We start from the raw sequence: 8181 nt of genomic DNA, 5'->3' as shown, positions 1-8181 counted from the left end.
GGCACAGAGTGTTGTGTCTTTATCAGTGAGTGGTTTATCTTACTAAATCATTAGACACTAAATGAGAAGAAGGTAAAGAAAGGATTGTTGCGTGTGATAAACCTTGGTGTTTTGGTCTAACCATCGGCAAAGATTGTTAGATTCTCATCAGCGTATGTTTAGTCACACTGAATCACGAAATCAGTGTAAGATTGGTAAGAAGAGATAGTTGCGTGTGATAGATCTTGGTGTTTTGATCTAACCATCGGCAAAGATTTTTAGATTCTCATCAGCGTGTGTTTTGTCACACTGAATCATGGAATCAGTGTAAGATTGGTAAGAAGAGATAGTTACGTGTGATAGATCTTGGTGTTTTGATCTAACCATCGGCAAAGAGTTTCAAGTTGTTATCAGTGTATGGTTTAATACAATGAATCATTCAACTTTAGTTTAGAAGAGTTGAAGAAGAGAGAAAGATAGGAGATCAAACCAAGTACTTAGTATGCAAATATCACCAGCATGTCAACATCAGCACAATGTACATCAGCTTATAAGACAATATCAAACATTAGCAAAATTAATCAGCAAAATTAATTACAAAGTAATCATTCCAAGTTCTCCAATAATGTAAGCAGTTGTTTGAGAATCCAGTGCCTTGGTGAAGATATCAGCAAGTTGCTCTGAAGTCTTGACATGTTCAAGAACAACTTTTCCCTTCTCAACATTATCTCTGATGAAGTGATGTCTGATTTCGATATGCTTCGTCTTTGAGTGCTGAACAGGATTTTGTGTGATTTGAATGGAACTGGTGTTATCACAATATATGGGAGTCTTTGAGAACTTGATCCCATAGTCTAGAAGCTGATTTTGAATCCATAAGAGCTGAGCACAACATCTCCCAGCTGCAACATACTCAGCTTCTGCAGTCGAGATGGCTACTGATGTTTGCTTCTTGCTAGACCAGGTGATGAGACGATATCCAAGGAAATGACATCCACCAGACGTACTCTTTTTGTCTAAGTTGCATCCTGCATAGTCTGAATCAGTGTATCCAAAAAGTTCAAATGTTGAGTCGCGAGGATACCACAGTGCTAAGTTTTGAGTCGCTTTCAAGTATCGAAAGATACGTTTGATGGCCAAGAGATGAGATTCCTTGGGATTAGCTTGAAATCGAGCATAGAGAATGGTTCCAAACATGATATCAGGACGACTTGCCATGAGATATAAAAGAGATCCAATCATTCCTCGATACAGAGAGTGATTGACATCAGTTCCAGTTGGATCAGCGTGCATCTTATCAGTCTTGGACACTGGAGTAGAGGCTGGTTTGCAGTCACTGAGAGAATACTTAACAAGCAAGTCAGAAATATATTTACTTTGGCAAATAGAAATACCTGATTTTTGTTGCTGAACTTCAAGACCTAAGAAAAAGGTCATCTTCCCCATCATGCTCATTTCGAACCTTTGAGACATGATCTCTGCAAATTCCTTGCTCAGTTTCTCATTTGGAGAGCCAAAAATGATGTCATCGACATAGATTTGAACAAGAACCATGTCTGAGCCTTTGTTTTTGATGAAGAGAGTATTGTCAATTGCTCCTCGTCTGTATCCATTTTCAAGAAGATACGATGTCAGCGTCTCATACCAAGCCCTGGGTGCTTGCTTCAGTCCATAAACAGCTTTGTCTAATCGGTACACATAATCAGGGTGATCTTTGTCAACAAAGCCTGGGGGGCTGATTGAGGAATACTTCTTCATCTAACACACCATGAAGAAATGTTGTTTTCACATCCATCTGATAAACAATGAAATTCATGTAGGATGCGTATGCGAGAAACAGTCTGATTGCTTCAATGCGAGCAACTGGAGCAAAGGTTTCCCCGTAGTCGATGGATTCAATTTGAGTAAACCCTTGAGCGACAAGCCTTGCCTTGTTGCGAGTAATGACTCCATCTTTATCAACCTTGTTGCGATAGACCCAACGAGTTCCGGTGATGGTCTTTCCTGATGGTCTTGGAACAAGAGTCCAAACCTTGTGCCTTTCAAACTCATTCAGTTCTTCTTGCATGGCTTTAATCCAGTCAGCATCTTGAAGGGCTGAGTGTATCTTGTCAGGTAAGATCATTGAAACGAAATTGACATACATGCAAAAGTTATTAGATACACGAGATCTGGTACGGACACCATCATGAATATTCCCAATAATTTGATCAACAGGGTGATATCGATGTTCAGAAACTGATGCTAATTCCGGAGAATTTGACACTGACGAGTTATCAGTTGCAGGAGAATCTTCAGCTTCAAGGGTTTCATCAGCACCTGACGAAATGATCTTGCTGCAGTATCTTGATTCAAGGAACATGGAACTGGAATGGTAGAATCAGAAATATCAGCTTCATCTCCAGCAAGAGGAACTTCGTCAAATGGGCAAGAGAGAAGCTCTTGAAAAATAGAGGAAGAATGAGTGACTTTTTCATCAGTGTATGATTCCTCATCAAACTTCACATGAATGGATTCTTCAATGCATTGCCTGTTCACATGAAAAACACGAAAAGCCTTTGAAATAGATGAGTACCCAACAAAAATACCTTTGTCAGCCTTAGGTTCAAATTTAGATCTTGGGTCACGCTGATTTAGAATATAACAAATACATCCGAACACCTGAAAGAAGGATACGTCTGGCTTTCGACTTTTCAGCATTTCGTATGGTGTCTTCTTGTGAATCCTGTGAATTAGAGATCGATTTTGAGTAAAGCACGCTGTATTGACAGCTTCAGCCCAAAACGACATAGGAAGACCAGCATGAATCATTAAGGTCCTTCCTGCCTCAATCAGTGTTCTATTTCTTCGTTCAGCAACTCCATTTTGTTGAGGAGTACGAGGAGCTGAGAAGTTTTGCCCAATGCCTTTATGATCACAAAATTCTTCAAGAGTTGAATTTCGGAACTCAGTACCATGATCACTTCTTAGTTGCTTAACTTTGAGACCTGTCAGTGTCTCATTTTTACGAATCAGTGAGATAATTTCCTGTGCAGCATGAATTTTCTTCTTCAGGAAAACCACCCATGTAAATCGAGTGAACTCATCCACAACCACCAGTGTATACTTATTTCCACCTAGAGAACGGACAGGAATAGATCCAAACAAGTCTATGTGGAGTAAGTGAAGAGGGACAGATATACTGGAACATGACTTGGGTTTGAAAGATGACTTGGTTTGTTTTCCTTGTTCACAAGCTGAGCACATCTTGTCTTTAACAACGCTGAATTTTGGGAGCCCTCTAACTAGATCTTGATTGGATATTTTGGATAGGTTCTTGAAGTTCATATGAGAGAACCTTTTGTGCCAAATCCAGCTGAGATTGGTCTGAGACTTTGTAAAGAAGCATTGCATCAGCGCCTTGTCACTTGAGAACATATCAAGAACATATATATCATCTTTTCTACTTGCTGAAAGTACGATGTTCTTGTCAGTGTTGACAACTCTACCTTCCTTCCTTGTAAAGTGAACTTCATAGTCAGCATCACACAATTGGCTGATGGAGATGAGGTTGTGTTTGAGACCCTTTACATATGAAACGTTTTGAAAAACCACGTTATTGCATTTGATATTTCCATATCCTTTAGTGAACCCCTTTCCATTGTCTCCATAAGTTACTGCAGGACCAGTTTTCTTGACATAGTCTTCCAGGAGAGACTTGGATCCCGTCATATGTCTTGAGCAACCACTATCTAAGTACCAAAGATGCTCCTGACCCTGCAGTGTTGAGAAACTAGTTAGAACACACTGACCCATTCGAGGATGGGTCATTCACAAAGTTATTTGATAATAGATTATAACACTCCTTAGGAAGACAGTTTAAAGAATTTGACTTAAGAGTCCATTTTTCATTTCTAACTTTAATATTATCAGCTCCTAAAGATAATTTATCAAATGAACATTCACTGATCTTATGAGAGGTATCACCACATCTGTAACAAACTCTAGTACCAAAGTTCTTCTTGGTGAGCAATTTTTTTTGACATAACACATTTCGACTTGTAAGACTCACCAAGAGAGCTTTGTGTCCTTTTGTTTATCATTGAATCACAATTGAATTCAGTATCAGACAAATTATGATCAGTGATAGATGATGAGCTATCATCAGTGTCTGATTTGGACTTATTCACAAATGCATTGCAATCAGGAAAATGCTTAAGTTGTTCATGAACAGCATGAAACACTCCATTTGAGATAGGGAAGGCAATAATATTCTCAATGAGAGGAGTTGGTCTTACAAGATGTGCAGAGTAAGAGGTTGGATCAATTCCAGTAATTTCAACATTACACTCAGTAACACCATTAGAGTTAGTAACACAGTATTCATCAATTAGACTCAGATTAATAAAAGAGTTACTGACAAACTTATTTTTGAAATTGTTTTTCATCTCATTCATGGAATAAAATTCAGATTCTTTTTCTTGTGATTTAAAAACTTTTTCAGCTTCTGCAAAATTACCCCCAAGAATTTTCTCACATGAATGTGGAATTTGAGCAGAAATAATATAATTAGCATTTTTGTGAGATTTTGCCCAAGTATGAAGCACAGTTTGTTCTTTGATAAAAAGATCTTTAACATTATCAATTTCAGCAGACAAAGATGAGTTTGACAAACTAGTGATTCTAAGATTTTCCTGAGTGGAGTCAATAATGTTATTTTTCATGGATATTTCAGCTTTAAGAAGATCAAGTTGATTTTGCAAATCCCTTATTGTTTGATTCTTCTTAGAATTAATAACACCCAAGTACTCAAACATTTTGATTTTTTCATTCATTGAATAGGAAACAAAGTTTTTAACCTGATACATTGAAGGAGAGTCAGTGTTGTGCTTCCTGGAATTTTCAACTGCATCAGACATATCAGCATCAAATGTACTTGTGTCTTTTTCAGAAACATCCGTGTCTTCTATCTTTACCATTAGACACTTGACTTCATCATCTGATGACTCCTCATCAGTCTTCCATTTTTCTTCTTCAGCAACAAGAACTTTATGTTCCAAGTTCTCTGCTTTCAATTTCTCAATCAGCTTGTTGTACTTCTGCTTCCAGTATTCATCCGAGCCTTGTTTTTTTTGTTTACATTCCTTTGCAAAATGATCAGTGCTCCCACAGTTAAAGCACTGAGCTTTCCCTTTCTTATTAGTACCATGCCTTTTATCAGCTTCTGATCTTTTTGAAAACTTTCCACCCATCTTCTTCTGAAACTTTGAGAAGTTTCGGCCTGATTTCTCAAAAGTCTTTACAATCAAAGCTTCACTAGCCACAACCTTTTCAAGATCATCAGTGTCAGTTTTAGACGAATCAGTATCTGAATGGCTTTCAGTGTCTGAATCTGACACTAGCTTTTTGTTTGAGAATAAAGCTATAGATGATTCACGCTGAGAATCCTTCATCAGCTCCTTTCTTTGAAGCTTGGATTCCTCATAGTATCGAAGATTTCCATAGAGACTTTGTAAGTCCATAGTGTTGATCTTCTCACTATTTTTCAGCACATCAACATGGTTCTCCCAACCTGCACCCAGAGAATCCAAAAACTTCTGCACTAGAACAGTTCTATGCTTCAACTGATCTAATCTCCTTAGATCATTAACAAGAGTATTGAATCTGTTAAAGGTTTGAGTCTAAGTTTCACCTTTCTTTGCAAAAAAATGTTCATACCTTCTGTTAAGATCATTTATTTGAGTAGCCTTGACTTCTTCAGTGCCTTCAAAAGATACAGTCAGAGTATCCATCATCTCTTTTGCTGAGATGCAATTTTGAACCAGCCCAAAGATATTGTATGGCAGAGCGTAGCTGATTGCAGCACGAGCACGAACATCTAGACCATTTTTTCTTTTGTCATCTGCCGTCTAGTTTTCTTTAGGCGTTTTCTTCATAGCACCATCAGGAACGTTGTTTTTCAGAGGCTGATACATCGGGACATATGGACCATTTTCGACGATGTCCAACATGTCTTCATCTACTGACTCTAAAGCATATAGAGCCTTTATTTTCCACATGGAAAAATTTGTTTCATCAAAAGGAGGAATTTTAGCGGAAGGATGATTTGATGAGTTCGACGAAGAAGAAGATGAAGCCATTTGTTTGATAAAAGAAACCTGCTCTGATACCAATTGAAAAGCCCTTAGATCAATCAATTTATCAAACAATGACAGTAAATAAGAATAAGAAGAATTCACAAAGAAAAACTTTCACTAAGAAAGATAATCTCACAAAGAGATTATCGTGTGCACAAAGCAGCTATTAGGGTTTGTGAAAGGCGTAACCTTTCACAAACCGATACAAAAGATTATATACTGCTATTCTAGACAATCCCTACAAATCAGGGATATGCCAGCTAACTAATTTACACTAACTATGGAAACAAGATAAATACAAAATATTTTATAATGCACTGAATAAACTAAACACACTGAGCTGCCGAAATGCTGATGCTGATACTGAGATATACGCTGATGCTGAAAGATTTATTTCAAACATCATCATATTTCAAGGTTTGACCTTACAACCATCAGATTCAATAACAACTTAGGACACTCTAAAGGAGAAGTTCCTTCAACAATTTAATCTGCCATCACAGATCGTAAAATTAAAATCAAAGATAACAATTCCGAACAGATGGTTGGTGAGACACTATTCAAAGCAACGAGACTTTTGCAAGTAAGTATATATATTTTTATATTTAAACCTATTTTATCCCAAGTATTTATCAAAGTTTCACAAAATGGCTAGATAAATAATTTATTTGGTGTCTTTTATGGAATAAAAAAAGACAATAAACCCTAATATATATTATATATATTATCAGTGCCGGCCCATGGGGAGTTCAAACAGTGCCCTTGAACAGGGCCCAATAAATTATGGGGCCCCAAAATTTTCCAGCATGTAAACTAGTTGTATTCGGTTTGAGACCCAAATCAAATTAGGTTAACAATCGCATGTATGCAAGACACAGGGGCACAAGGAGTGGGAAATCTGAAACTTTGGGAAAAGAAAAAAACTCTTCGATTTCTCTTAGGCATGGGGAACAAATTAATGATGCCTACCGAATCCTCTCCAATCCTTGATGACAACTGTCTTATTGTTTGTTTAATATCAGACGATTTCAGAGGCAAATCAAATCAGGAGCTTTCAGTTCTCACAATCCTATTGTTTCTACTCTAAAATCAGAAGCATCAATTCTATTTTACTCTAAAAAATCAACTTTGAGTGCTTTGTGCTTATAATCTTTGGAAAAAAAAACCTAAATGATAGAATCATTCTTGTTTCTTCTCGAAAAACAAATTTTATAAGCTCCGAAATCATACCTGGTTGAGGTTTCGAAATCAGAAGGTAAGAAATTTATGATTTTTTTGTTTTTTTTTTTTTTTTTTTTTGGTTTGTTTTTTATGCAGGTTCCTTTTTTAACTTTAATTTCTGGTTTTTAATTATAAATATTTTTGAAGTATAGATAATCAGAAAGTAACTTATCTAATTTTTGATTATTTTATTAGAAGCAAGTATTGAGTTTGTTTTTTTCCTGATGTAACTTGTTGATTTCATTTCTGATTTTTCTTATAGTTTTATTTTAAACAAATCAAAGTTTTTTTTTCATAATTGAAAACCAAGAATTCACTTACAAATTTGCATGCATATTGAAGACCTATGATCTACTGTGGCACAAGAACAATTTAATAGATTGGTTTCGAGAAAAGATTGAGAGAAACATTTTGGATCAAGTTATTCATGAAGAGGCTGCGGAAGACCAAGAGAAACCTATCGGAATGATAGACAATTTTCAAGTTAAAGCAAATTTCATTTTTTGTGCATTATTTGAATGAATTTTTGTTTTATGTATATTGTAATTGAGCATGGAAAAAAATTTGCTTAAATTTTTATGTCTTTTAAATTTTAGGGCATTTTTTTGTTAAATTGAACGGGGCCTCCGAAATCTCGCGGCCGGCCCTGTTTATTATTTATTTGGTGTCTTATTTCTTTTTATATCCAACCACGTGGATATATATATATATATATATATATATATATATATATATATATATATATATATATATATATATATATATATATATATATATATATATATATATATATATATATATATATATATACACCAATACCAGTATAGTTAAAATACTTGTAACCATCCTCCATGATTTTGTAGAA

Source organism: Lactuca sativa, chromosome 2 (genome assembly GCF_002870075.4).
Source record: "Lactuca sativa cultivar Salinas chromosome 2, Lsat_Salinas_v11, whole genome shotgun sequence".
NCBI lineage: Eukaryota > Viridiplantae > Streptophyta > Magnoliopsida > Asterales > Asteraceae > Lactuca > Lactuca sativa.
The sequence above is the reverse complement of the archived record's forward strand: the minus strand, read 5'-3'. Positions refer to the sequence as shown.